The following is a 26,172-nucleotide window of genomic DNA, read 5'->3' on the forward strand; positions in this document are numbered from 1 at the left end:
AGGCTACACAAACATGTAACACGGAAGGCTACACAAACATGTAACACGGAAGGCTCACAGCTCATGCTCATGGTCGTGCACTGGACCTCAGGAGCAGCCAACAGCAGAGCACCCACACAGGGCCTCTCCATGTGGCTTGGGAGTTTCTCACAGCTGTGCTGCTGGTTTTCAAAAGGCAAGAAACAGAAGCTTCTAGGCCAGTTAAGGGCTGTCAGTACAAACACTGTAGCATCACTTTTCCCTTATTCTATTGGTCAAAACACTTAGATTCTAGGGAACAAAGTTAGAAACTTCACTTCCCAATGAGGGGGGAGTTTGAAGGTCACATTACAGAAGCAATAGGGGTCCACAGTCTCTCATGGTTCGTCTCCCCCTCCATGGAGCACTGGGTGTTATTCGAAAACAATGAGTCATGGAACACCACATCACTACAACCTAATGATGTACTGTATGGGGACTAACATAACATAATAAAATAAAATTAAATGAAAAAAAGAAGTAATAGGGGGAGGGAAAATGTTTCTGCAAACTTCTTTGGAAAATAAAGTGTGCCACAGTGTGATTATGTGACAGATATAAGAATATTTTATGTATAGCATCTGAAAATATTTCCATATATAAAAAATTCAGAGTCAGTTGTGAATCCTAATGATATCTATAATTAATCATTGACTGCTGCTGGTGCATGGCCACAAGAGCTGCCATTGCAGGGTACCCTCAACTCTCAGGCTACAAACTTAGCAGTTAAAAAGTGGACAATACAATTAGGCTAACAGTGTGGTCCATTAAAAAAAAAATTGGGGATTCATAACACCTTTTACTTTGGAAACATTTCTTGTGAATATATATATGTGTCTGTGTGTGTGTGTCTGCAAACAAATCCATTTACTTTCTGAATATTTAATTGTCACATACAGATTAGCAAAGTGACTGAGTAAATAAATTCATGTTTGTTTTCTTGAAATTGGCATTTAAATCAAAGCAACATGATCAATCCATAGACAGTACAGATATGATGTTACACTGAATTTATAGATAACATTAATTAAACATCTGGTTTCCATAATTTCCCCTTATATCTTGGTAATATTTATAGATTTATAGATTTTCATTCGGTATGACAACTTAGAACCAAACTGACCGTTTTACTGTAGTTTTGTTTAAAACTCACTCTGTATTGCCAGTTTTATAATGATTTAAGAAATGTGATGGCTTTGTCAAAAGTCAGGTTTTAGATTCTAGGAGAAAAGAGCTAAATTCGTATAAGACCATGCAAAGTGAGTGTTCTCTAATTAGATAAGGAGTTAACATTAGGACAGTAAAAAATACTGTTTTTGCAAATTTATTCTTCCTTTTTTTAAAATATTTTATTTTTGCTTCATGTTTTGAAATGGAAGATTTAAAATCACATTTGGCTAGGACTATAATGCAGACGGATCAGTTCATGAAATGATATAGAGGAGACTCCATTTCTGGCAGGAACAAACTAAAGTTGGTCTGCCCAAAAACCCCCAGTGAGAACAAATAGAAAAATCACACAAAAATTAAAATTCATGTTTAAAAGCACTGGAGAGATAATATGAAGTATGGTGTCAAGACCAAGGAGGGGGCAACTGCTAGTACTGAATGTGGTGGCTGAGAGAGCATTTACGAGATCCATGGAGCTGGTGGTACACAAATTGGAGTTCAGAACCTACTGTGCCATGTAAGAAAAAGCCCATAGTAGATCCAGAAAACAGAATTACAAACACACACAAAAAACAAGTGATTATTATGTTCTAGGAAATAAAGGACAAGATGAAGAATTCCCCTAGAAAATGGTGATATTTACCAGAAAATGGGATAATAATAGGAAAGAATGATATAGAATGTCTAGAATTTAAAGATATAATAGCAAAACAAGGACTCAAATAATAACTAAAGGTAAAATTATGAAAGTGGAAAATATGTCAGAAGAAAACATCCTGTCCACTAGTATTCTGTGTTTCCTTCCAGTTGTATCTTGTCCAGTCCACTCCTCATCCATCACTGATGATTGTTAATTTTATGTGTCAACTGGACTGGGCCACAGGGTGCCCAGACATGGATTCAAACATTATTCTGGTTGTGTCAATGAGGGTGTTTCTGAATGAGACTAATATTTGAATTAGCAGATGTGAATTGGTACACACACACACACATATCTTCTTTCTGTATCACTGCATTTTTTCCTACACTGAGCCATTCTGACTGGCACACAGACAAGCTCTAGCACCTCTACCCTTAACCTCAGTTTCCCCTTCTGTTTTCTGCTCATTTGTTGCTTAATCCTTGGATACACTTCTTCATTCCCTCTTTTCTTTGTGTGATGGTCTGATGTTGAGTGGGTAAGATGGGAGAAGAGGAGGTGGAGATGGCCCAGTAACCAAATCTTTTGAGTGAAGTGTTCAGGTGAAGGCTAAACATATTACCTATTAAGCTCCTAAAATTCCAAAAATATAGGAAAAGTTCCATTTACTGTTTTCAGCCTATAAATTTTGATAAATTGACTGGAGGCAAAAATGCATTACCTGACCTTGACCTTACAGGGTTTTTTTGTTTTGTTTTGTTTTGTTTTTTTAGGGGAAAAGGACATTTAGTTTGCCTTGATTATTTATTTTTAAGGAAATACTGTTTGTCCAAAGAGACTAGTTTTCAAGCACCAATATTTTTCTAGTATGGTTTTAAAACTGCTAGGGTCATAGGACCTTGATATAGCATGGCAGCAAGACCAAAACAATATATGTCAGCTCATGCTCTAAGCCGCCAATAATAGAGCCAATAACAGAGAATGCGTAAACACAATGACATCTGAATTCAAACAAGGTGAAAAATATATTCCCAGATGACATGTTTTGTCTTAATGTAGAGATACCATGAAATTTATGTTCATAAATTGACACTGCTCAAAGTACCACAGTAGGGGGTCAATATAGCAGTTTGATCAGTAAGTAACTGTCAGTCCCTCTAAGCAAGTTTTGTACAATTTTTTTCAGAGAGAATGGTAATAGTTTTCCCAAATGTTTTGTTGCCTTTTCTTGGGGAGCTGATGACCCTTTTTTTTTTTTTACTATTTTTGACTATCTTGACTAATATTACCTATTATCTCTCACTTTTGCTTAGGGGTGAGGTTTTTGGTTTTTTTTTTTATCTTGTTTTTGTTTCTGTTTGTTTGTTTGTTTTGTAGAAAAGGTCACATAATTAGGGCAAGAAAGGGGATATAATGATTAATTTTGTAGCAACTGAACAGCTTGGCTTACCTTCGAGCCTCATTTCTATTTGTAAATGAATTTCAGGGACAGAAGTAGTTTACATGCTAACCACACTTTCTGAGTATTATGATCTTTGGTGACTTATTCTTCCTATTCTGTTTCTTTTATCTATAAAATGAAACAGTAATAATTTCCTCTTAATGTAAGGAACAAAGACTATATGTATATAGAGTATAGCATATGTATAGATATGGGATTATACTATATAATAGTATAGTTTTATATAATCTAAGATTCCAAAATATAATATGGAGCTCAGTATAAACCTAATAAAACATAGCTATAATGAAATTTTAAGTATCTCTGTGCATTTAATAATTTTGTTCTATTTTTTTAATTGTAAAATTGTGGTAACATACATATAACATAAAATTTACCACCTTAACCATTTTTAAATGTGTACTTCAGGGGCATTAAGTATATTCATATTATTGTACAACTATTACCACTATCCATCTCCAGAATTCATCTTGCAAAACTGAAACTCTATACCAGTGAACAATTTTTTTCTCATCTCCCTCTCCCTCAAGCCCCTGGCAACCACCATTCTACTTTGTCTCTATGAATTCCACTACTCTAGGGACCTCATATAAGTGGAATCATACAGTTTCTTCTTTTTACTAAGTTGACTAAAAATGATGTCCTCAGGTTTCACCCATGTTAAAGTAAATTTCAGAATGTACTGCTACCTCTTTAATGCTGAATAATATTCCATTGTATATATATATACCATATTTTGTTTACCTATTCATTCATTGATGAACACTTGGGTTGTTTCTACCTTTTGGCTATTATAAATAATGACAATTAGCAGTGAAGGTTGCAAACGATGACTATCCACCTCTTTGTCTGCACCTCTGTGTCTCCAATCAGAATTGGCAATTAGTGATTAGAACACAGACCCCTGATGTTTAAAGGACAGTGTCCTTATTGCCCACCCTGACCCCTGCAAGTTGCTCAAGGAACGTGTACACAGCTACCTGCCACAGGGCTAGGTTTGGGGGATGAGTAACTATACCAACCTAATAGCTGAAATTGACCAGAATTAACCACCACTTACCACCACGTCTCCCCCTAGAAGTCCCAAGGCTTTGAACATGCTCCAGAGTTTCAAAATAGTTACATCAGATAGATTCTGCTAATATAACTGTTGTCTAGGTGGGAAGACAGATTCCTGGTGCTTCCTACCATGCCATCTCCCCAGAATCCTCTGTTCGATAAATATTTTGAGAAACAAATGCATTTGATGAAAATAAACAAAGCAATTTACACTATGTTTCTTTGCATTTCTCCACTCATTCAATGCATTCATTCATGGATTGAATGTCTATCATTTGACAGGCCTGTAAGAGTCCAGGATAATTAAATAATGTAGTCTCATATCTTCTAAAACTGTGAAGTCTAATAGGAGAGACAGGCCTAAGGAAACAGTTGCAACACCCTGTGAATATGGTTTTAACGGAACAATGCACAAGGGTCAGGGATGTTCTGTCGTCTGCTTGGGTGAGAATGAGAGGTCCAGAGGCTGGGAATGAGTACCTCATTTCCCCGACGGCTACCTCCTTCATGTGAATAATTGGTGAAACTTGGACATCTCTTCTGTTCCTTCTCCATATTAGCTATTTCACCACCACCAAAGTTCTCTGAAACAGACAAGCCTGTCTCAAGTATGGGGAATCGGGCAAACCACAACCACCCATTAAATGCTCTTTTCCTAAGAGTTTACTGATTTCATAAAGATGAGCACCTTCACTTTAATCCCAGTCCTTCCTTTTCCTTATGCATTTATTCATCAATTTATTGATTCATTCAGTAAATGGTCTTTGAGCACCTAAGACTGTGTTTCAGGGACAGTGACAGGCATTTTGCTACTGCCTGAAAAAAGAGCCACAATCAAGGCGCTTTATAAGCAGTCTCTGCATTGTGTAACTTGTAGCCTAGTGAGCAATATAGACATTAAATAAGTAAACCCAAGCTGGAGGAGATATTTTGCTTTCTGTCTCTGTCTGTGTCTGTCTGTCTCTCTCACACACACACTCTCCTAGAATGATTTTTTTCAATATCTTTCATAGGGTTTATGTTCTAATGGACTCACAAAATGAGAAAATTACAACCATCTTTAGCAGTTTCATTTAATGCTGCTTCTTTTATGCCACTAGCCCACATAAATGGATATTTCTTTCTTGTTCTCTTTGTCAAGTCTCTAGATCTAGTCTGAGAAGGCTACTTTTAGACTGAGAAGGCCCTCTGCAGCTCAATTTGTTGTGTTCTTCAATCTTCCACAGGCTATGGACATGCAATCAGTTCCAAGCCCTAATGGCCCCTATTGTTGCTACCCTTTCATACCAGAGTGAATCAGGCCTTCCATGGAAGCAGCTTTGGAGAGCTACTGCTCTCTCTGTTGGACAGTGTGCCACATCTGCTCTGCCTTTGTCCACTCACCAGGGACAGAAGCAAACGTCGTGGGACATCATGTACCGCATTATTTAGCAATGAGCGAGGAGGACACCCCTAGAGAAGAATGTAATTTTAAACTGGAAAAAAATGATTAAGAATCATGGGCGTGAAAGAAATAGCAGCAAGCAGATGTTGTAAAACACCGGTAAGGAGGAAAGAAAGGCGACAGCTGAGAGTGAATTGATTTTCCTCCTAAGTCTTGCATCCTTACTCAATCATGCCAGATGGAGAAGCAATCACTAAGACATAAGGTCCTGTTGGTCTCACCGCCCTTCCCACAAGAGAACTGGTTGAAAATCCTTTCCAAAAGCAGCAGAATGATAAAAGCAAATGCACTGTTTCATTTATTAATCAAGATTCAATTTATCTCACTCATTTGAGACAGCAAGCTGTGGTGGAAAAGAACAGTCTTTGAGTTAGAGAGAGACACAGCTCTGAATCCTAATTCTTTTACTTGTTACCTGTATGACCTTGAGTGAGTTTGTTTTCTACTCTGAACCTTAGTATTCTCATTTAAACTTACAAAAGATTAAGAACTAACATTTATTGAGACATTACTGAGCACTATGCTAATCACTTTATTTTATGGTCTCGTTTAATCCTCCAAAAAACCTTTGAGGTACATATTATTAGCTGGTTTCTACAAGAGAAAGAAAGAAAGAAAAGAAAAGAAAAGAAAAGAAGAAAAGAAAGAAAAGAAAAGGAAAGAAAGAAAGAAAGAAAGAAAGAAAGAAAGAAAGAAAGAAAGAAAGAAAGAAAGAAAAGAAAGCAAATTTAAGAAGTTTATAAAGGTTGACAATCTAAGTTGTCATGGAAGTTAGTTGCATGGGTCATAGTGCAGAACTGCCTGGGTTCAAATCCCAGATTCATCATGTAAGTTTGGGCATCTTTTTTTTTTTTTTTAATCTCTTTGTGCTATAGTTTCTTTATATATTTGTGATATTGTGGGTGTGCTTTCAGTATCATTCCTGAAACATAACTGTTCAATAATCAATATTATGTATAGTATATTATGTATATATTAATATATTAGTATTAGTATTACCATTGTTGCTATTTTATGCTAGATTACTCAGCATCTAAGTCACAGATCTAAATTCAAACCCGGTCAGTCTGACTACAAAGTCTTCACTCTCTTCATCAGTAATAGTGAGTGCTTCGTGAGAGTTAACTGCTGTAGCACAAGGAAATCTCAACACAAATTAGGTGTCAAATACTTTCTAAGTCTTCCTAGACCCTCCTCTTTTCTTTCTAGCTGTCAAGAGAATAAAACCTTGTATTTGACAAGGGCTATGCCTCTCACTTTTAATTTTTCATACAAATGTCTCCAATTTCCATTGTATTCATCAGATGGTTCTTTTTTAGACTATCTTCTCTACTCCTTATCCTTGCTCTGCCCTGTAAATATTGATGATTTTCAGGGTTGCATACTCTGCCAAGTTTTCTCCTTCTGTTCTCTTATACCAATTATATGTCAATTACCTTGATCAATAAAAGACAAATTCAGACCTATTAAGAAGAGACTGTATTTGAAAGGACTATTACAAGGAGTGGGCAAAAGAGACTGTTGTAGAGATAGCAATATGACTACAATATACAAGTTTCTCAAGGGTTAGGCCAAAGGGTTTTTCTTTTACTGGGAGGGGCAAACAAGGCTGGAAAGAACCAGGTATGGGGAAGTGAGATGAACAGGAATGGCATGATTAAATAGTAGATTAGAGAATGATTTATCCCGAGGCCATCCTATTCTCAGGAGAAGCTATTAAAGATAGGTTGTAGGTTGGCCCAGGCTGAGGGTCATCCAAAGACCACAGGTCTGAGGGAAGGAAAAAAAATCTTACTGAAGTCTGGTTATCAAGTATCTCCTTCTGACTGATCAGGAAGGACAGGAGAGTTTAATCACCTATCAGGCAAAGGATGGGAATTTAGAGGATCTGTGTCTCGTCTTCTCATAGGTAAGCACGGGGGCATCTGTGAGTCTCACCTAAATTATTTGAGGGAAGGGTGCTTCTTTTCAGTAAACCATTTTCTGAAACACAAAAGGGTGGGGAGATTCTATAACATTCTCAGTTTTTCAAGATCACAGGGCTTGGGTAAAATTAAACCATGTCAACTCCCAAATACTCCATCTACATGTGCCTAAGTACGCCAGTTAAATATCATCACCCTGAAATAACACAAGCATTTCCAGAACTAAATTAATCTTTCCTGCTGAAATTGAAATTCCTTTTGGCTTTGATTTTCTTGGTGGTACCACCAAAAATAACATAGTCACCTAAGATAAAAGTTTGGAGATGGAAAGGAAGGAAAAAGGAGTTTTTGGCTAATCCAACTTCCTCTTTGTGTCATATATTTAACAGGTATAAAATATATACAAACAGGAGATATCAACAAATATGTAATTTTTTAAATCAAACAAGATATATGTGGAAACAAGTAAATGACCAGAATATCATAACAGCACGAAGTCTGTTAATGAATAGAAGTATACAGGAGTAAATGGTGAGCTGAATATTTTGATATTTTTATAAAGTCATATTGTTTTCCTTTTATTAAAGATAGAATATATTTTCTTATATAAAGTATTTGAAGAAAAACATATATACACACATATATATACATATCGATGTGTAATAAAATGGGTTCATATTGTACATGCATTTTTGTAACTGTCATTCTTCCACTTAAGAATATATAATGCTGGGGTACCTGGATGGTGCAGTTGGTTATGATCTCAGGGTTGTGAGGTCAGACCCTGCGAGGAGCTCTGCAATCAGTACAGATTAGTTTGAGATTCTCTCTCCCCCTCTCCCTCCGCCTCTCCCATTCGTGCTCTTTCTCTCTCTCTAAAATAAGGAAATCTTAATATATATATATAAATAATGCCTATTTTCCAGTGCTTCAAAAATTATACCATGGCATCATTTTTGGATTCTATGCTTTGTTGGAATATAGCCATTTAGTCAACCAATATTCTCTATCATTGGATGTTCATATAATTTCCAATTCTTTTATATAAATATTTGTGTAAATATAATTTTTCTTCTAAGAATAAATTTCTAGAGATGAGGAATCAAAAGGAATGAGCATTTTTCAAGCACTCAATAGAGTCAAATTATCTTATAGGAAGCTACTACCACCTTGTACAGCCCAGGAAGAATGAAACTGTCAATTTCCTACACATTTACCAATAATACTATATTTATAAATATAAAATCTACTTTGTGGTTAATTTGCATTTATTTGACTACTAGTATGTTTGAACTTTTTCTCATATTTGTATTGGCCATTCACAGTCTGTGTTTTGGCTTGATCCAAATTGTGAATTGAAAGCACATTAAATAAATGGATACATGTATAAATACTTTCCTTCTAAACCCCAATTTTAAATCCTAATTCTAGAGAAATAGCTATATTTCATAACTTAAAGTAAAAGGAAAACTATCTGATAAAACATTTATTGAAATAGTATCTACCATGTGAGTTACAGAAGTTACATGTCAATTACATTATTAATTTAATCTACACAACAAATCTATAAAATAAAGATTCCCATTTTATAAAGAAGAAAATTAAGGGTTGAGAAATGTCAAACCATTTCCACTGGATGTGTGTGTGTGTGTGTGTGTGTGTAAAATAAATGATGAGGCTAGGCTATTCAACTTTGAATAGTCAAATTCCTTAACGTATCTATCTTAAAATGGTGGAATTTGATTTCATACCTACTTGAAAAACCTGAACGTTCTCTGATATATCTTAATTATTTCTTATCAAGTGCATACTTCAGACTAATAGGTGTGCAGTGCAGTGATAGCTGGGGCTGGACAAGTAGGATTAGGCGGGAGAGTAATGATCAGAGGAAAGGAGTGCCAAATGTATTCCTATGTCTGTTTTAGTGTCATTGGTCCCAAGGGGAAGAAGGTTTTTGTAGGTTCAAGATGCCCAGATCTAAGCAATAAACCAATAACTGAATCACTTGATCACTTTACTTTGCATATGGTAATTTACAATGCAAATGGCAATACTCTACAGTTTTCATAAAACATTTATGGGGTGATTTACATAAACACTTGGTTTTCTGTCATGATGGTTGACTGCCCTCTGTGTTAGCACCACCCTGGGGCTGCTGTTGTAAATTGGTTGAGTGCCCTGACTTTTCCGTGGTGACCATACTATTTTTGAAACATTCATCAGAAACTTTCAATCAGATCTCCTAAGAAATAATTTCCATTAGGATCATCAGTGATCTATATTTTGCTCTGGACAAATTTAAGGGGTGAAATATGAGCCCTTGTGATTAGGTAGTTATAAATTGAAGATAGCACAATGGTTCCTACAATTATTCATGGTACAAAAATAGTAACTTTTATGATGAAATACACATATAGAATTAAGGAAATATCTGGGTGTAAGACCAGCTGCTCTTATTGAAGTGCCTGCATTTCCTTTCTGGCTCAACAACTGTAGTCTGTGAGCAAGAAGAGACATACATTGCCTGTACTTCTATCTTTACGCTATGAAATCAGAGAGATGTTCTTTTTACTCCTGGAAGAGGAAAACTCAAACCATTCTCTGTCATCCTGTGTAATTAAGAAAAGGAAGGAAGGAAGGAAGGAAGGAAGGAAGGAAGGAAGGAAGGAAGGAAGGAAGGAAGGAAGGGTGGAGGAAAGGAGGAAGCATTGAGGGAGAGGGAAGAAAGGAGGATGAAAGGAAGGACAGGAGGATGGATGGAAATAAAGAAAGAAAATTGAAAAAAGTCTTTTAATCTGTACATGTGACATTCAAACTAATTTGTCTCTGGTACACTGACTTCAGCAAAAGTCACCTTCTGTGCTGTAGTAGAAGGAAGGATTGCTAATCATCATGTCCTTTGAAACATAAATCAGGAAGCCCCTGAGAGATCCCAAATCATTACCTGACTACATGTGTAGCTGTAATTAATGACTGTTTGTAAAAGACTCTGAAGATGAAAAGCACCTTAATTGGAGTAACTCTCAATCATGCAGAAACAGAAAATCTAAAGTAAATGGAAATATTAGGACATGGATGGATTATTTTAAACTACAGCAACAAGACTCCAAATGTGATTTTTTTCTCTTAAAATTTCAGTTAAATTTTTTAAAGCTAAATATCAGTTAATGTTTCAAAGCTAAAAACAATATGCTGTGTATTCTAAATAGATCTACATCCATGTCTCATGGTACATAAGAAAAGCTGTAACTAGTGATTTGACTATCACCTCCCCCTGACACACCTCCATTTTAAGTAAGAAAAGGAAAACTACTTTGAAAGGAATTTATAGGAGTAAATACTTCCTTGGCTTTTTGCCTCTCCCAACAGAAGAAGTAGGAAAGATATACTTTCCCATTCTCAAATCAAAGAGAGTGAAGATTGCTATAGAATAGCTCAGAGACTGGGAGTTTCTTGCAAAGATCGAGAAATGGACATCTTAATCACTGGCTGAGGAAGAAAAAAAAAAAAGAACCAATTCTCTATGGTCACCAGGATTGGAAAAATGACAGGAGGTTGGCACGTATAAACACACACACACACATTCAGGGATTTAGGGGATTTTGTGACAATAGGAATTGTTACTTGTTTCCCTGCTAAGCTGTGAAGTCAGGAGTCTGACTAGAGCAGACAGCAATGGCAGGAAAAGGAGGGAGAGCATAAAATACTAGACAAGCTGTATTTTTAACCATTTATCAATAGGCCAAATATCCCCCAAGTTGAGTGACACTGGTACGTGTTTTTCATATAATTTACCAAGACACTAGATTATTTTTATTTTAGGGATTACACTCTGAAATTAAGGTTTAGGATATAGTCATATTCTTTCACAATCTTCAGTATTATACCTAATCAATAATATAAGCCTCATCTCATTACAACTGCCTGAGGAATTAGTTCCTGAAATTAGTATCTGTCCTATTTTTCCCTTTACAGACCATGTGCACCCATTTTTTATGTTTGCCAAAACTAATTGTAACAATCTCAACATGTATCATATAATGTGCAACTGGTCTTCAACACTAGACCTGATCCAAAATCTTGATAGTCTTATGACTCTAGAGTAAGTCCTAAGTTTCTTTGTTTCCTAGACTCCAGTTATTTTCCAGGGCTCAGTTGGTCTTCTGATTCCTGAGTTCTGGATATCAGACTCTGACTGAGTCCTTCCACAAGCCTGAGCTATTTCAGTGCATATTCCTTTATTTAACTTATCAAATATAATTTCTTTTAACTTTGTGTGTGTGTGAATACATAGTATATTTGACAAACTTTACACGAGGTCTCATTCAAATGCATTTGTAAGAGCCTTCTAAAATTGCAAAGTAGCCATATTTCTTGATACTAAGGTACTATTTCGGATTTTTCTGATTTTGACTACTTTCACACATCTAATTATGGCATGTAGGAATACTTCTGGTGTGTAGAGGGCTTAGTGAAAAAGGTCTAAGAATGTTGGATATCCAATGCAGGTGACATGGTGATGCCTCTCCAGCTGTGAACAGGACAGAAAAGCGGGGGTGGGGATAGTCTCACCCCCTTGGAGTTCTGGGCTCAGTGGCAGCAAGGAATATGTGCCCAGCCCCAGAAGCAAAGGAGAGAAAGTGGCTAGGTAGCAACCAAATTACATTTCACCTGAGCCATCAGATTGAAGAATGGGATATGTAACGTGAGGGATACAGAATAGCCAAGAGAGATGAGGGCTACTTTACATCAAAAAAGAAAAAGAATTCAACTTGAAAAACACCCCAACTCACCTCTACCCACCTTTCCCAGGTTCTCTTTACATCACCCTTATCGTCGTAATACAAGACGTTATTTTTTTACAGTAAACATCTTACTTGACACTGACAACAGCGACACTCATAACAGCAATGGAACTGGACAAGTGTTTGTAATCTGAGGTTTGGTGATACTGGAAGAGAGCCTTTGTGTTCTGAAAGAAGTATGGACCTCTGTGAGGTCCTACACCCCTACACCCCTGTCCTGGGCTGGCCCTGATTTAGTCCCCTTTAATCAAACAACACTTACTAGAATGAAATGTACTCACCAGAAAATGCACTTTCACATTCCAAAGGGTAAAGGTCTAAGACTTCATGTTGCTGTTGTTAGCTATGGCATTTTAATTGACGATCACAGGATTCCCTCCCCTTCCCTTTTCTTCTATTCCCTTTTTTCCTACAGAAAGACTCTTGAGGGGAAAGGATGCCAAATATATTGACTCTATGAAAGTGTCATTTTACAATTTTCACAATAAATATACTTTCAGATTATTTTGAATATTATTTTGACCAAACTTATCTTTGAATATTGCTAATAAAGAACCTATCACCCAAGCATCCACTTTCAGTGATCCCCTAACCTAGGCCTTATGAGAGTAAACAGGAGGGAGACAGGATCATTTAGGGAGCTCAGGGTTCTTTTGTTGGCTGAGGAAGACCTGCAAATGTATTACATGTATGGGGGGATTCTTGTGTATGTGAGATGTGAGTGGATGTGAATACCATTTTGTGGTATTCACAGGAGGAGAGAAGTGAACATGCGGATGTGTGTGTGTGGATATGCACGTGTGTTTATCTGAAGAGGAAGGCAGTTTTAGGAAAATAAACATAAATTAGGCATTGAATAATAAAAATCCCATCGTTATTACCTTCTGTGGTAGAAGTCTAGAGTTGTGTAATCTTGGTGAAGTCATAAACCTTTTTTCTTAGAACAGGTGTTTTACGTTTACTTTTCCTAGAGTAAAAGTAAACTTAGTAAGATTATATATATAGATTATATATAAAGTGTAAAGCATGTTAAGAATGTTTTGCTATCATCATTATTTCTATCTTCCTGAAGTATATACCCATCTCCTCTAATATGCAAATCAAATGTAATAAAACAAAGCACCTTGAAAGCACTAACAGGAATCCTGATGAACTTGGCTTTGCCTTCCTTAACCTCTCCTTCACTTCCCACCAAATTTACCAACCAGCTCACGATAAAACCAAAACCAAAACCAAACAAACGAACAAAAAACTTAATGTCAGGTTTGCCAAATTCTGGTTTAAAACTGAAGTATAATCTATGTAATCTATGTATTGGAAATATCTCCACAAGTATGTAAATATAAGGTCTCAGAGGATAAGCAGGGGCCCCAACCTCAACCTCATCCTAACTCAGGAGCAGTTAGGCTGTCTGAATTTGAATCCTGTCCCCACCAGTTATTCACTGTTATACAAATTACTTAACATTCCCTTGCCTAATTTTTGTCACTTGTATTTGAGGAATAAGTATTACTTTCTAAGACTTACGAAAGGATTAAAATTTTAATACCTGTAACTATAAAGAAAAGTATATGATAATCAATTCATAGTAATATTTAGACTTATTATTATTACCAACATAATAAGATCATCAGACTATAGCAGGTTCCAAAAAATACTATGGATGAGAAAGGTAATTCCATAGTGATATTTAAATTTTATTCATAAGAGGTAAATATGAAATAATAAGCAAAAAAAGGAGGAGAAAAAAGTTTTGGATAAAAACAAGAACCTTGCAAAAATGGTAAGATAAAATAATATACATGCATAAAGTCCCTGATTAGAATGACTCAAATAGGTTGTAGGGAATGGACTGAACAGAAGCACAAATTAAAGTTAAGGTGATGTGTTAGACCTGATCTGAAGCATAAACATCTCAATGGTAAAAACTGTGTTTCTTGTCATTATTAACTCTTCCCAGCCTCTCCACCTTATGACCAATATTCCCAGAATAGGAACATCAATGACTTTAAGTCCAAAATCCTTAAATAATTAAACTGGGGAATTAAGATCCTGATTTCCAGCTGTTAGCTTGGGCCTTCCAGCACACATGTGCCTAACGTGTCTAACTGCACATGGACCTGGAGCTTCTGTATGTCATTGTCTTTGGTTGTGCCTTTTTCAGACAGCTGCAGGTATTCCAAGCTGCTTCAAAGTCCTTTTTTTTTCCCCTCCTGAATGTTTAGCTTCACAGATTGCAAGCATGCTAAATCTTTAAGAAATTGATGGGGAAATTAGGAGGGCAGACAAAACTTATAATATGGTTCTGAGCATTAGAGAGAGCCCAAGGAAAACAGGATGAGTTGATTATTAAAATAAGTAAAATACCCCAACTAGTGTTTATGGAAGCAGGCAGAAGAGTGTTTAATGAGCTCCAGGAAATAATCTGAAACAGAGGAAGAAGCAAAGCAAATCTCCAAGCGTGGCATTATATAGCAAAGGATTAGCAAAGACATCTTACCTTCACCTTCCTTAGGAACAGTCTCAGTGATTTAACATGTCAGAGAGATTTTAATGACACACTATTGCAGTTTTAATTAATTTTTTCATCCATATGCAAGCACTCAATTAAAGCTTACCTCCTCCCCATATGCTCTAAGATTCGCTAGTTACATATCAATTTAATGCATTGTTGCAGTGGTTAAGAATGTTAGGAGTGTTTTTATTTACAAATGAGGTCAAGATAATACAGTATCTTTTAGAAGTCTGACTTGTTTAACAGGATAGGAAAGGACACAATACTTATTGGGTCACTGGTTCTCAATCAGAGGTGATTTTGCCTCTCTTTCCGCAGGGATATTTGGCAATGTTTACGGACATTTATGATGTCACAACCAGGACGATGCTACTGGCACCTAGTGGGTAGAAGGCAGGTATGCTGCTAAATATCCTAAAACACACAGTTCAGCCTCCCACAACAATGAGTTAGCTGGAATAAAATGTTAGCAGTGTTGAGACTGAGAAGTCTTGTATTAGGTAAAAGATATGTGGTTTTTCACTATATGAAGCATTTGCTTTGTACTGAATACCCCATTTTTTTCTGTCTGTATACAAATAACTACTTTCCTGTTGTTGTAAATCTCTGTTTCAGTGGAAACTGAGTGATCTAGTTATACTGAACACAACTTTGCAGTAGGGGAAGACAGGGGGCGGGTAGGATAGAATTAAAAGCTTAGAACTCTTTCTACTTCTATAGAATGATGAGTATTAGAACTTGGGAGAGAGGGAAAAGAATGTATTTTCTTATGAGTTTACAAAGAACAGAACATTTTGAAAATGATCATAAGGAAGACAGGAATTCAGGTTGAAAATGGCCAAGGATGACTGCTATTATAACCAAAAGATTTAAGGAAGAATTGGAATTTTGGCTTAGTTGGTTTTCAGCAGCAGTATTTTTTTAAAAAATTAAATGCTTAGAGGACATCAGCCTACTGGAAATAGAGTAGACATTGTAAGGAGTTTCAGGTAAAGAGTCAGCAAGGAGGGCTCATACCTCTTGTCTAGTCACTATTGCCTTTGTTCTCTGCATGCCTATCAATAAAAAGTAGGAGAATAAAAGCTGATAGCAGCCCAGAAATGGACCCTCAAATCTATGGTCAACTAATCTTTGACAAAGCAGGAAAGAATGTCCAATGAGAAAAAGACAGTCTCTTTCAACAAATGGTGTTGGGAAAATTGGACAGCCACATGCAGAAGAATGAAACTGGACCATTTCCTTACACCACACACAAAAATAGACTCCAAATGGTTGGAAGACCTAAATGTGAGACAGGAGTCCATCAAAATCCTAGAGGAGAACACAGGCAGCAACCTCTTCGACCGTAGCCACAGCAACTTCTTCCTAGAAACATCGCCAAAGGCAAGGGAAGCAAGAGCAAAAATGAACTATTGGGACTTCATCAAGATAAAAAGCTTTTGCACAGCAAAAGAAACAGTCAACAAAACCAAAAGACAACCGACAGAATGGGAGAAGATATTTACAAATGACATATCAGATAAAGGGCTAGTATCCAAAATCTATAAAGAACTTATCAAACTCAACACCCAAAGAACAAAGAATCCAATCAAGAAATGGGCAGAAGACATGAACAGACATTTTTCCAAAGAAGACATCCAAATGGCCAACAGACACATGAAAAAGTGCTCAACATCTACTCAGCATCAGGGAAATCCAATCAAAACCTCAATGAGATACCACCTCACACCAGTCAGAATGGCTAAAATTAACAAGTCAGGAAACGACAGATGTTGGCAGAGATGCGGAGAAAGGGGAACCCTCCTACACTGTTGGTGGGAATGCAAGCTGGTGTAGCCACTCTGGAAAACAGTATGGACGTCTTGAAACACGGACCAAAGAGTCTAACACGTGCGCGAGTCAGGGGCTCGCACGAAAGCCACACCCACCCGACCCGTCTTGAAAACAGTATGGAGGTTCCTTAAAAAGTTGAAGATAGAGCTACCATATGATCCAGCAATTATGCAGCCATCAAAAGGAATGAGATCTTGCCATTTGCAACGACATGGATGGAAGTGGAGGGTATTATGCTGAGCGAAATAAGTCAATTAGAGAAAGACATGTATCATATGAGCTCACTGATATGAGGAATTCTTAATCTCAGGAAACAAACTGAGGGTTGCTGGAGTGGGGGGTGGGGTGGGAGGGATGGGGTGGCTGGGTGATAGACACTGGGGAGGGTATGTGCTATGGTGAGTGCTGTGAATTGTGCAAGACTGTTGAATCTCAGATCTGTACCTCTGAAACAAATAATGCAATATATGTTAAGAAAAAAAAAAAAAAGAAGATAGCAGGAGGGGAAGCATGAAGGGGGGAAATCGGAGGGGGAGACGAACCATGAGAGACAATGGATTCTGAAAAACAAACTGAGGGTTCTAGAGGGGAGGGGGGTGGGAGGATGGGTTAGCCTGGTGATGGGTATTAAGGAGGGCACGTTCTGCATGGAGCACTGGGTGTTATGCACAAACAATGAATCATGGAACACTACATCAAAAACTGATGATGTAATGTATGGTGATTAACATAACAATAAAAAATTTTTTAAAAAAGCTGACAGCAGATATGAAAAGTTTCTATGAAGGAAGAAAAGATTTAACAAAATGAAGAGATATTTGCTTGAAAAAATCCTGAAAATATTAGATCCAGCATTTTTTTCTGATACATAGAAACATATACATTTAGGCAAATATATAGAAAATCATAATTATCCCAAACATTTTTCTACAAAGACCGTAGAAAAAAAAGCCTATGACCTGAAAATTAGGTGATATGAAAGATGTACTAAGAATGAACCATATCTGTGGGGGAATAAAATATTTTTGTGGGGTGATCAATGCTGATGTTTGACATTTATTTTTCTTTTTCCCTTCTGAAAACCTGTTAAGATCATACTTCCTAGGATCATAAGACTCACCATGGCCAATAACTTTTGAGCAAAAGTAATATGTATCACTTCTGGGACCTTTGTTTATAGTATAAAATTACCCAGAGCTCTATTTTCTCTGCCAGTGCCATTGGTAATATTGCAGATAGCAGGTGCTCTATCAGCCTGAGTCCCACAGTGAGGACAGTGAACTGATTTTGAAGGTTAGAACTATGTTCTCCATGTTATGATGAGGCAAGTCATTTGGTAAAATTATTGTTTGTGCTTACTTGGAAGGCAGATAAGGTACTGTGGTCGACAGAATGATATGGCCCTAAAAGTGTCCACATTCTAATCCCCAGAACCTTCAAATGTATTACCTTGCATGGAAAAAAGGATTTTGCAGATGTGATCAAGTTAAGGTTCATGAGATGGCGAGATTATTTGGGTACTCCCAATTTAACTACAATGGTCCTTAAAGGAAGAAGACAGGAGGCTCAGAGGAGATACAATGAGGGATATAAAAGTTAGAGTGATGTTCTTTGAAAATGGAGGTAAATGCTACAAGCCAAGGAAGCACATAGCCTCTAGAAACTAGAAAATGCAAGGAAATGAATTCTCTCTTAGCACTTCCAGAGCAACAGAGCTCTGATTTTAGCTTCATAAAACCAATTCTGGATTTCTGGCCCCAGAAACTTAAGATAATAATTTGTTGACAAATGGTTAGCTGCACTTATGAGCCATCAAATAGCAGTCCCTAACTGGATACCAAATCCAGCTGACACCCTAATCTTGGACTTCAGCCACAAGAACTGCAAGAAATAAATTTCTCTTTACAAACTACCCTGTCTGTGTTATTTTGTTACAGCAACCCAAATGGACTAACACAGCATATACTGAGAAAAAATTCAAATTGTTGAGTAGACAAGATAAGTTCCTCTGTGTGAATGGAATTTTCTGATTTTGATTTATTAAAGGTGGATGATTTTGTTGTCTTTGAGTGTCAGGCATTGTTGTAAGGCCCTAATGCGCTTTTAGTGTGAGGTAATATTGGGATCAACCTCTTCAGTACAAGTCCTGGGGGGCAGAGATCATCTTTACTGGAAATCTTTAACTTAAAGAATGGCCACTGTTAGAATTATACAATTCTATAGAATTCTATATATGAAATATAATTCTTAGAATTATGACCTAAGTCAGGGTAGATAAATATTTTAATGGAGATGATTATTTTTTCTACATATGGGAATGTGTGGTTATAGTCCGAATCCAGTGTTAATTTGTAACTGGAATGCTTCTCATAAGGAACCTTTTTTATTTTACTTGGTCAAATCTTTACTATTCAATGCCAGATTAAAATCAACCTCCTCAGGCAAACTTTGTTTTATATCTCTGAAAAGTAGTCAGGAACTAAGCTCTATAGTTTAATATATCACTTCATGTGTGTATGTGTGTGTGTGTGAGAGAGAGAGAGAGAGAGAGAGACAAAGAGAGAGAGAGAGAGAAAAAACACCGTAAGAACTGGAGCTCTGTTTTTACTATCCGTAGTTAATTTATAAAAGAACCAACCTCCCTCATTCTCAGTCATTATGGACTATGAGTGTGTGTATACCCTTCCTACACTAAAACATCACAGGTAAACTCATGAACTAGATTAGAATCATTAGAATATTGTATCTTCTTAGCCAGAGTAAATAGTTGAAGAGATTAGCATGTGACTCAAGAAAGAAAAATATTAGAGATCACCTTGCAATATTTTCTGGAAAGATTATGAAAAAATGGACTGAGATTATGAGCTACGTAATAAGCCTAGGCACCAAGAAATGCTATGGTCCTTTTGTCAACATACTGTAGAGGCAAAAAAAAAAGATAGGAGGCAGAGAAAAGAAGATAAACTTAGGTAATACTGTTTAAGTATCTGGATCTAGCATGCCTGAAATCAGAGGTACCTTTGTATTTTCCACGCAAATCTCTTCCCATCTTTTTATCTTAAATAAACTGAGTTAGATTATTGTCACTTGCTTACAGAATTATCATAATACAACATCTTGGTATCCTCAGCACATAATCACATGCTAAGCACCTAGGAACCATTTAACGTGCTGTTTAGTGAGTGTCTTAGTCAGTTTGGGCTGCCATTAACCATAGACTGGGTTGCTCAAACAACAAAAAATTATTTTTCATGGTTCTGGAAACTAGGAGTGTGAAATCAGGGCACCAGTATGGTTGGGTTCTGGTGATGGCTCTCTTTCTGGCCCACAGACACCTTCTTGCTGTGTCCTTACATGGTAGAGACAGAGATGAAACTCTCTGGCATCTCTTCTTAGAAGAGCACCATCCCACCATGAGGGCCCCACTCTCAGGACCTCATCTAAAACTTATTACTACTTAAAGTCCCCATTTGCAAATACTGTCACATTAGGGGTTAGGGCTTCAATACATGAATTTTGGAGGGGCACAATTAAGTCCACAGCAACTAGTAACTGAATAAATAAGTGAATGAGAAGATTTATAATATCTGTATAAGTTATTATACTGGCTTTATTTCTGAAATTAACTTTATAATGGTGATTATAGTCAATTTAATATAGGTCATGGCTGGGTGAAGGAGACTAATAAATGGTTCAAGTCCTAAAGCCACAGGTTAAAATATGAAACAAGAAAAACTGAATTCTTATGAGTATTTGACAGATACTAGGTTTCCTCAGTGTAGATCAACTAATAGTTTCTATATGCCATAATTTGGGGATATTGATATATTGCATTTCATAAGGACTTTTTTATCAAGTAGACAAAGAACTTTTAGCAGGAATGATTTCTCCAGAGAATGTAAACAATATAATAATCCAATGCTGCTATATGGGTACAACCCATCGAAACTCCATAATGTCCATTGGCTAAGTAAAAGGCGAAAGATTTATGCGATCTGAAGAGAAACCAGAGTATTGTCCATTGGCTAAGTTAAAAGAAATTTGTGTGGATAAAATAATTGCATGAAGAACAGCACTCTAAAGGAAACCTGACTTCATCATCACTTGCAGCAAATGAGAAAAGTATCTATGAAAGCAAATATGAGAGAAAGGAGAAAATAAATTCCTGGTGGAAGGAATCAGAATTTCTGATCATTGCAAACTCTTCATGGTTCTATATACTAGCAAAGAGCAAACCAACCTCAAGGTTGTTAAAATCACCAGTCAATAAAACTGTGGATATAAATTTCTGTATCTCAGTCAGTAAAAAAAAAAAGATCTATTTCAAATATTTCTGCTCTCTCCTTAATGGAATCTACATAGAAAATAATCTAAAAATCATATATGTTTTCTATTCCTTGGTTTATTTCTGTTTCTATTCAACTAAAATCATTCCCATGGCAGATAGAGCTACGAAGGACATTTTACATAGGCTAGTATGTTTCCTCTGTAAACTGACTAAGCAAGCCAAAATATTAGGGAAGTAAATCCACAAGTATATCTCAACTAATCTTACTCTTTCAAGAGAGAACAGAGACTGAGGTTATAGAGCATCAAGTGCATTTTCTATTATTCTGATCTATTATCAGAGGCCAAGAAGGCTTAAGAGTTTTTTTTTTTTTCCCACAATGAAGCTCAAAACTAGTCAAGTACTTTTTGACAAGAGAAAAACCCTAAGCTTTATCCCTACTCCACCAAATGCACTTCCCCATTGATTCTGCAGGTGCTTGTTGGTGCATGGTTTTGATAGAGTTTCTGAGTCCTAAGTTCAAAGCTGTGATGTTAGTGTTAGCAACCTTTATGGGAATAAATATAAGCATGTGCATTGAAATGTCTAAGCTGATGTTAAATTTTTTTACCAAACCCTGTAAGATAAGTAAGCTTACACACTGCTCTTAGAAGAATTAAACACTGTCCATACCACTCCACTGGTAGAAGACAACTGAACTTGAACTTGAACTTGGTCTCTCCTGGACTCTGCCCATTTTACCTTTGCTGACTGTAGTCCGTATCTCTCACTGTAATATGCTGTAACCATGAGTATAGAAACTTTCCTGAGTTCTTGCAAATAAATGAACCTATGGGTGGTGTTGGGGACCACCAACACAATAACTTAGGTAAGAAATATAAAAGTGGTGTCACGGATCTACAACTTACCCAGATGGGAAAGAGACCAAGTTGCCCTGTAGCACCTAAGATTGACTTAGTGTCCCACAATCAAACTGTACAGTTCTAAGAGGAAATAAGGATAATTACATTAAAGGTCAAATGGGAGTAAAAGTAGCACTAACAGAATTCCTTAGTATACATTGGTTTCTGTAAGGCGCAGCACGGAGCCCAGTGTGGGGCTCAAACTCAAAACCGTGAGATCAAGACCTGAGCTGAGGTCAAGAGTTGGATCCTCAACTGACTGAGCCACCCAGGTGCCCCTCTGTAATAGTTGGTTTTATTTATCAGACACATCTTTATCCCCACTAGGATGTCTTCTGATGTGGAAGACCAAAAAATAAGTAAATAAGTAAATATAATGAGATCTTCAACTATGGCACTTTGTAAGTTCCACAGAAGGTCTTGGGAAGGAGACTGTGGGGTTACTGCATCCATATTTAGCGCTTGCTCTTCCTACTTCTGTACTCAAAAGCATGGCTTTAGATCCATTAAGACTTGGATCCATATCCTCTTCCCACCAACTCCATTACTATCTATGTGAGCTTCATACAAACTTTCAACCTCTTTTTAGTTTCAATTTCCCATACTTACAATGGGGAGAATATTAATAGATTATGGTGCATTATGATTCTATTTTAATACATAACATTATATAATGATTATGTAGGGTTTTGGTAAATATCAAATGAGACAACGCTTGCAAAGCATTTAGCACAGCGACTAAACAGATACAGATACAGATTATTTAATTAAATATTCTTCTAATTATTGTAAGTAGTAATAGTTAGTTGCAGCAGCAGTCATGTGAGTGCTTTGTAATCACTAAATTATCCCAGACCTGTAAGGGATAGTTGGTCACAGCACAATGTTCATATGCTGCAAATTCATAGGATCTTTCATGCTAGCTAGTAAACCACTTATTAACATGGGTCTCTCAGTGCTGAGCATGCAGACATCTTAGATAGTAATTTATTGCTTTGTAACTTAGCTACAGAAATAAACAGATAAATACAATGAACCCAGCCATGCTTTATTCACAAATATGAAGTTTTCAGCCCAGGATAAAAAGTAAATGAAGTCCAGGACACACCATTAGCAAAACACATTCCCAAGCACGCTGAAGGCTAATCTGCTCAAGACATGTGCCACCCTCTACCAATTAAGGTGCACTGCAGTGACCCCTAAATGAGAAGTTAAACTGAGAAAGTCTCACTCCAGAGTGAAATTTGGAGACCCAGTGCTCCCAAGGGTTTCCGATATGAACATAAAGGCCAGGGACAGAGTAAGTTTAGTCTGGCCAGTGCATTAGCTCCACAAAATCTGTTAAAGCATTTCTGAAGTTAGCAGAAACTTCCACTGACCTAATAGTGAACCCCTAACCAAAACAAACTCTGCTAATTTGCTGAAACCTAAGCCACAAGCTTATTTACTGTTGTTTTGTTATAAGTCCTTCTAAAGAATGGACAAAATAAATGTTTAAAAATAAATATTGAGTATCAAAAACACCTGCTCTAATCTAGCCAGTGGTGGTTTAGCTTATATATTCTCTAAGTTATTCAAAAAGAATGATACTGGAATAGATCCTTTAAAACGCGCTAATATGAAGAAGAAACAACTTAGGCTTCTGATAAACAAGGAAATAAGCTAATGATATATAAATGTTTCAAGAAATCCTCTGTAAATGGGTGAATGTTCAAGGTGACCAGGAGCAGAACTAGCCTTAACAGCCCAATATCCCTTTATCTTTATGATGTGAGGATTTTTACTCAGGGAACATTTGCCAAGTCTACCCATAATTTACTTCTAAATTTAATTTAGTTTTGAATGCTTAAGGGAATTTTAAGTCTTTTCCTGGTTTAAAGATGCTTAAAAAATATAGAAATCCTGTTAGAGTTGGGAAAAGGGTGGCAATTAAGTTTTCATTGAGCAAAACCTGAACAATGATTAATTTTTCAATAGTGACCATGAGCCAAAAGCTGAGTACAGGAGTAATTGATATATTCTAGAAGAATAATAGGAGAAACAGAAAGGAAGAAAGGAGTATTAAAACAGAAAATCTGGAAAATTGGAAATTGGTCATGGTAATCTTTGCCTTGGCAAAATGTTTACTAAGATGAGTAAAAAATCGGCCCATATATCAAGTCATTACATTGTACACCTTAAAGTTACAGAACATTATATGTCAATTATACCTCAGTAAAGTTGGAAAAAAAAAAGCAGTTGAAAAGCAGCACTTTTAACCACTGTAAGTGGGTAGTCTGCTACATTGCCAGTAAACAACAGGCCAGATCATCCCATAGTTGCCTGGATTTAGGTACTGTGAACAGGCAAAGAAATAAGAAGGTCTATCAGGAGATTAAGAGAATTTGATAGTTACTATGAGGCTGAAAGTGCCCTCTCCAGAAATGACAGGGTCAGGAAAATGTAAATAACTAATGTTGCAATACTGTTAGTTGAATTACTGACTCAAAATTATCAGGAGATGGTTGTGATAATTGATAATGATGATGAGTGTTTTCAAAATAGCCAAATATTACTGTCATATTAGCAGACACTAATACATATTTATTATATTTACTTATGCTGAATTTAGTAAGAGAAGTAACTATAAAAGAAATTTGGAGAATATTAAATCTGAGAGGAAAACAAATCTGTTACGGACTTGCTCAGTGCTTTGCAGAAGGCAGTCCCTTTTTTTCCCATCTGTAAGGCAAAGGGATTAGAACTCAAGACATCTAAGGGTGTTTTTGTCTTTATTATTCTGGCATATAGTAGCTTCCAAATTTGGGGTGGCCAAGTAGAAAGAAAAAATATTTCACAGAGAAGGTTTTGTGTGTGTGTGTGTCTGCCTGTGTGTGTGTGTATATGTGTGAGTGCTTTGTCCTTGAGATGTTGATCTCATATGTAAACAATGTTTAATTGCAGATCCTGGAAGAAAAATTCAAGAAATTCCTTTGACATTAAGGTAACTAACTCTAAAAATAAAGTAACTAGAGCAGGATCTGCAGTAAGGAGCTAACCCTAATCCCTGAATCCCTGACAGCCTTTCTTTTATACCGCCAGGTTTATAGCACATAATCAGCGGTAGAAGAATATTCAATCCAGAAAAACGAAGCAGTTATCTTCTTTGTACTAATTTCTTACTAAGATAGAGATCACATATGGTTAAAGCCATGTAATCTGGGGTTAGATTGCTTTTATTTAAATCTCCGGTCTACTAATTACTATGTGAAACTAGGCTAGTTACTTAACCTATTAATTACTTGGTTCCTCACTCTTAAATGAAGCATACACCTAATATTCAACCCAACAGTTCCATTGCTAATATCCCAAGAGAAATGAAAACATACGTCTCAGTAACTATATATCCATACCAAAATAATCCAATGCAAATATTTATTGTGGCTTTATGTATAATCACCAAAATTCATAATCACCAAAAAACAACCCAAATAATCATTAACTTGTGAATGGGCAATCTGTGGTGCATCCATATAATATAATACTACTCAAGAATAAAAGGGATGAATTACTGGTGCACACATGGATATCTGCCGTAGCACAGATGAATCTCAAATACATTATGCAAATGAAAAAAGCCAAAAATAAAAGGTTGTATATTGTATAATTTCATTTATATGATATTACGGAAAGTCAAAGACATGAGGACACAAAACAAATCAGTGGCTACTATGGGCTGTAGATGAGGAGATACTACTGATTCCGAAAGGGCATCAGGGAATATTTGCAGGTAATAGGACTGTTGATTAGAGTGTGATCATATAACTTTATTCATCTATCAAAGTTCACAGAACTGTACATTAACATAGGATGACTTTTTAAGTTATACCTCAAAACATTTTAAAAAATAGAGACATGATAGAAGCACCTTTTTCATCAGGTTGTTGTGAAGATTAAGAAAGATAAGGCACATAAAAATATTGCAGTGTTTGACATATGAAGCGCTCAACAGATGCTATCATTATTGTCATAATCCTAATTCTTCAGAATTATAATGTGCATAGTTTTGCTAGGTGAAAATTATTTCTAAGTAAATAACAGTTACTCTTTAATAACCTTTTATAAAAATTGA

The sequence above is a fragment of the Mirounga leonina genome, unplaced genomic scaffold (assembly GCF_011800145.1).
Source record: "Mirounga leonina isolate KUSES-001 unplaced genomic scaffold, KU_Mleo_1.0 Mir_125, whole genome shotgun sequence".
Taxonomy (NCBI): Eukaryota; Metazoa; Chordata; class Mammalia; order Carnivora; family Phocidae; genus Mirounga; species Mirounga leonina.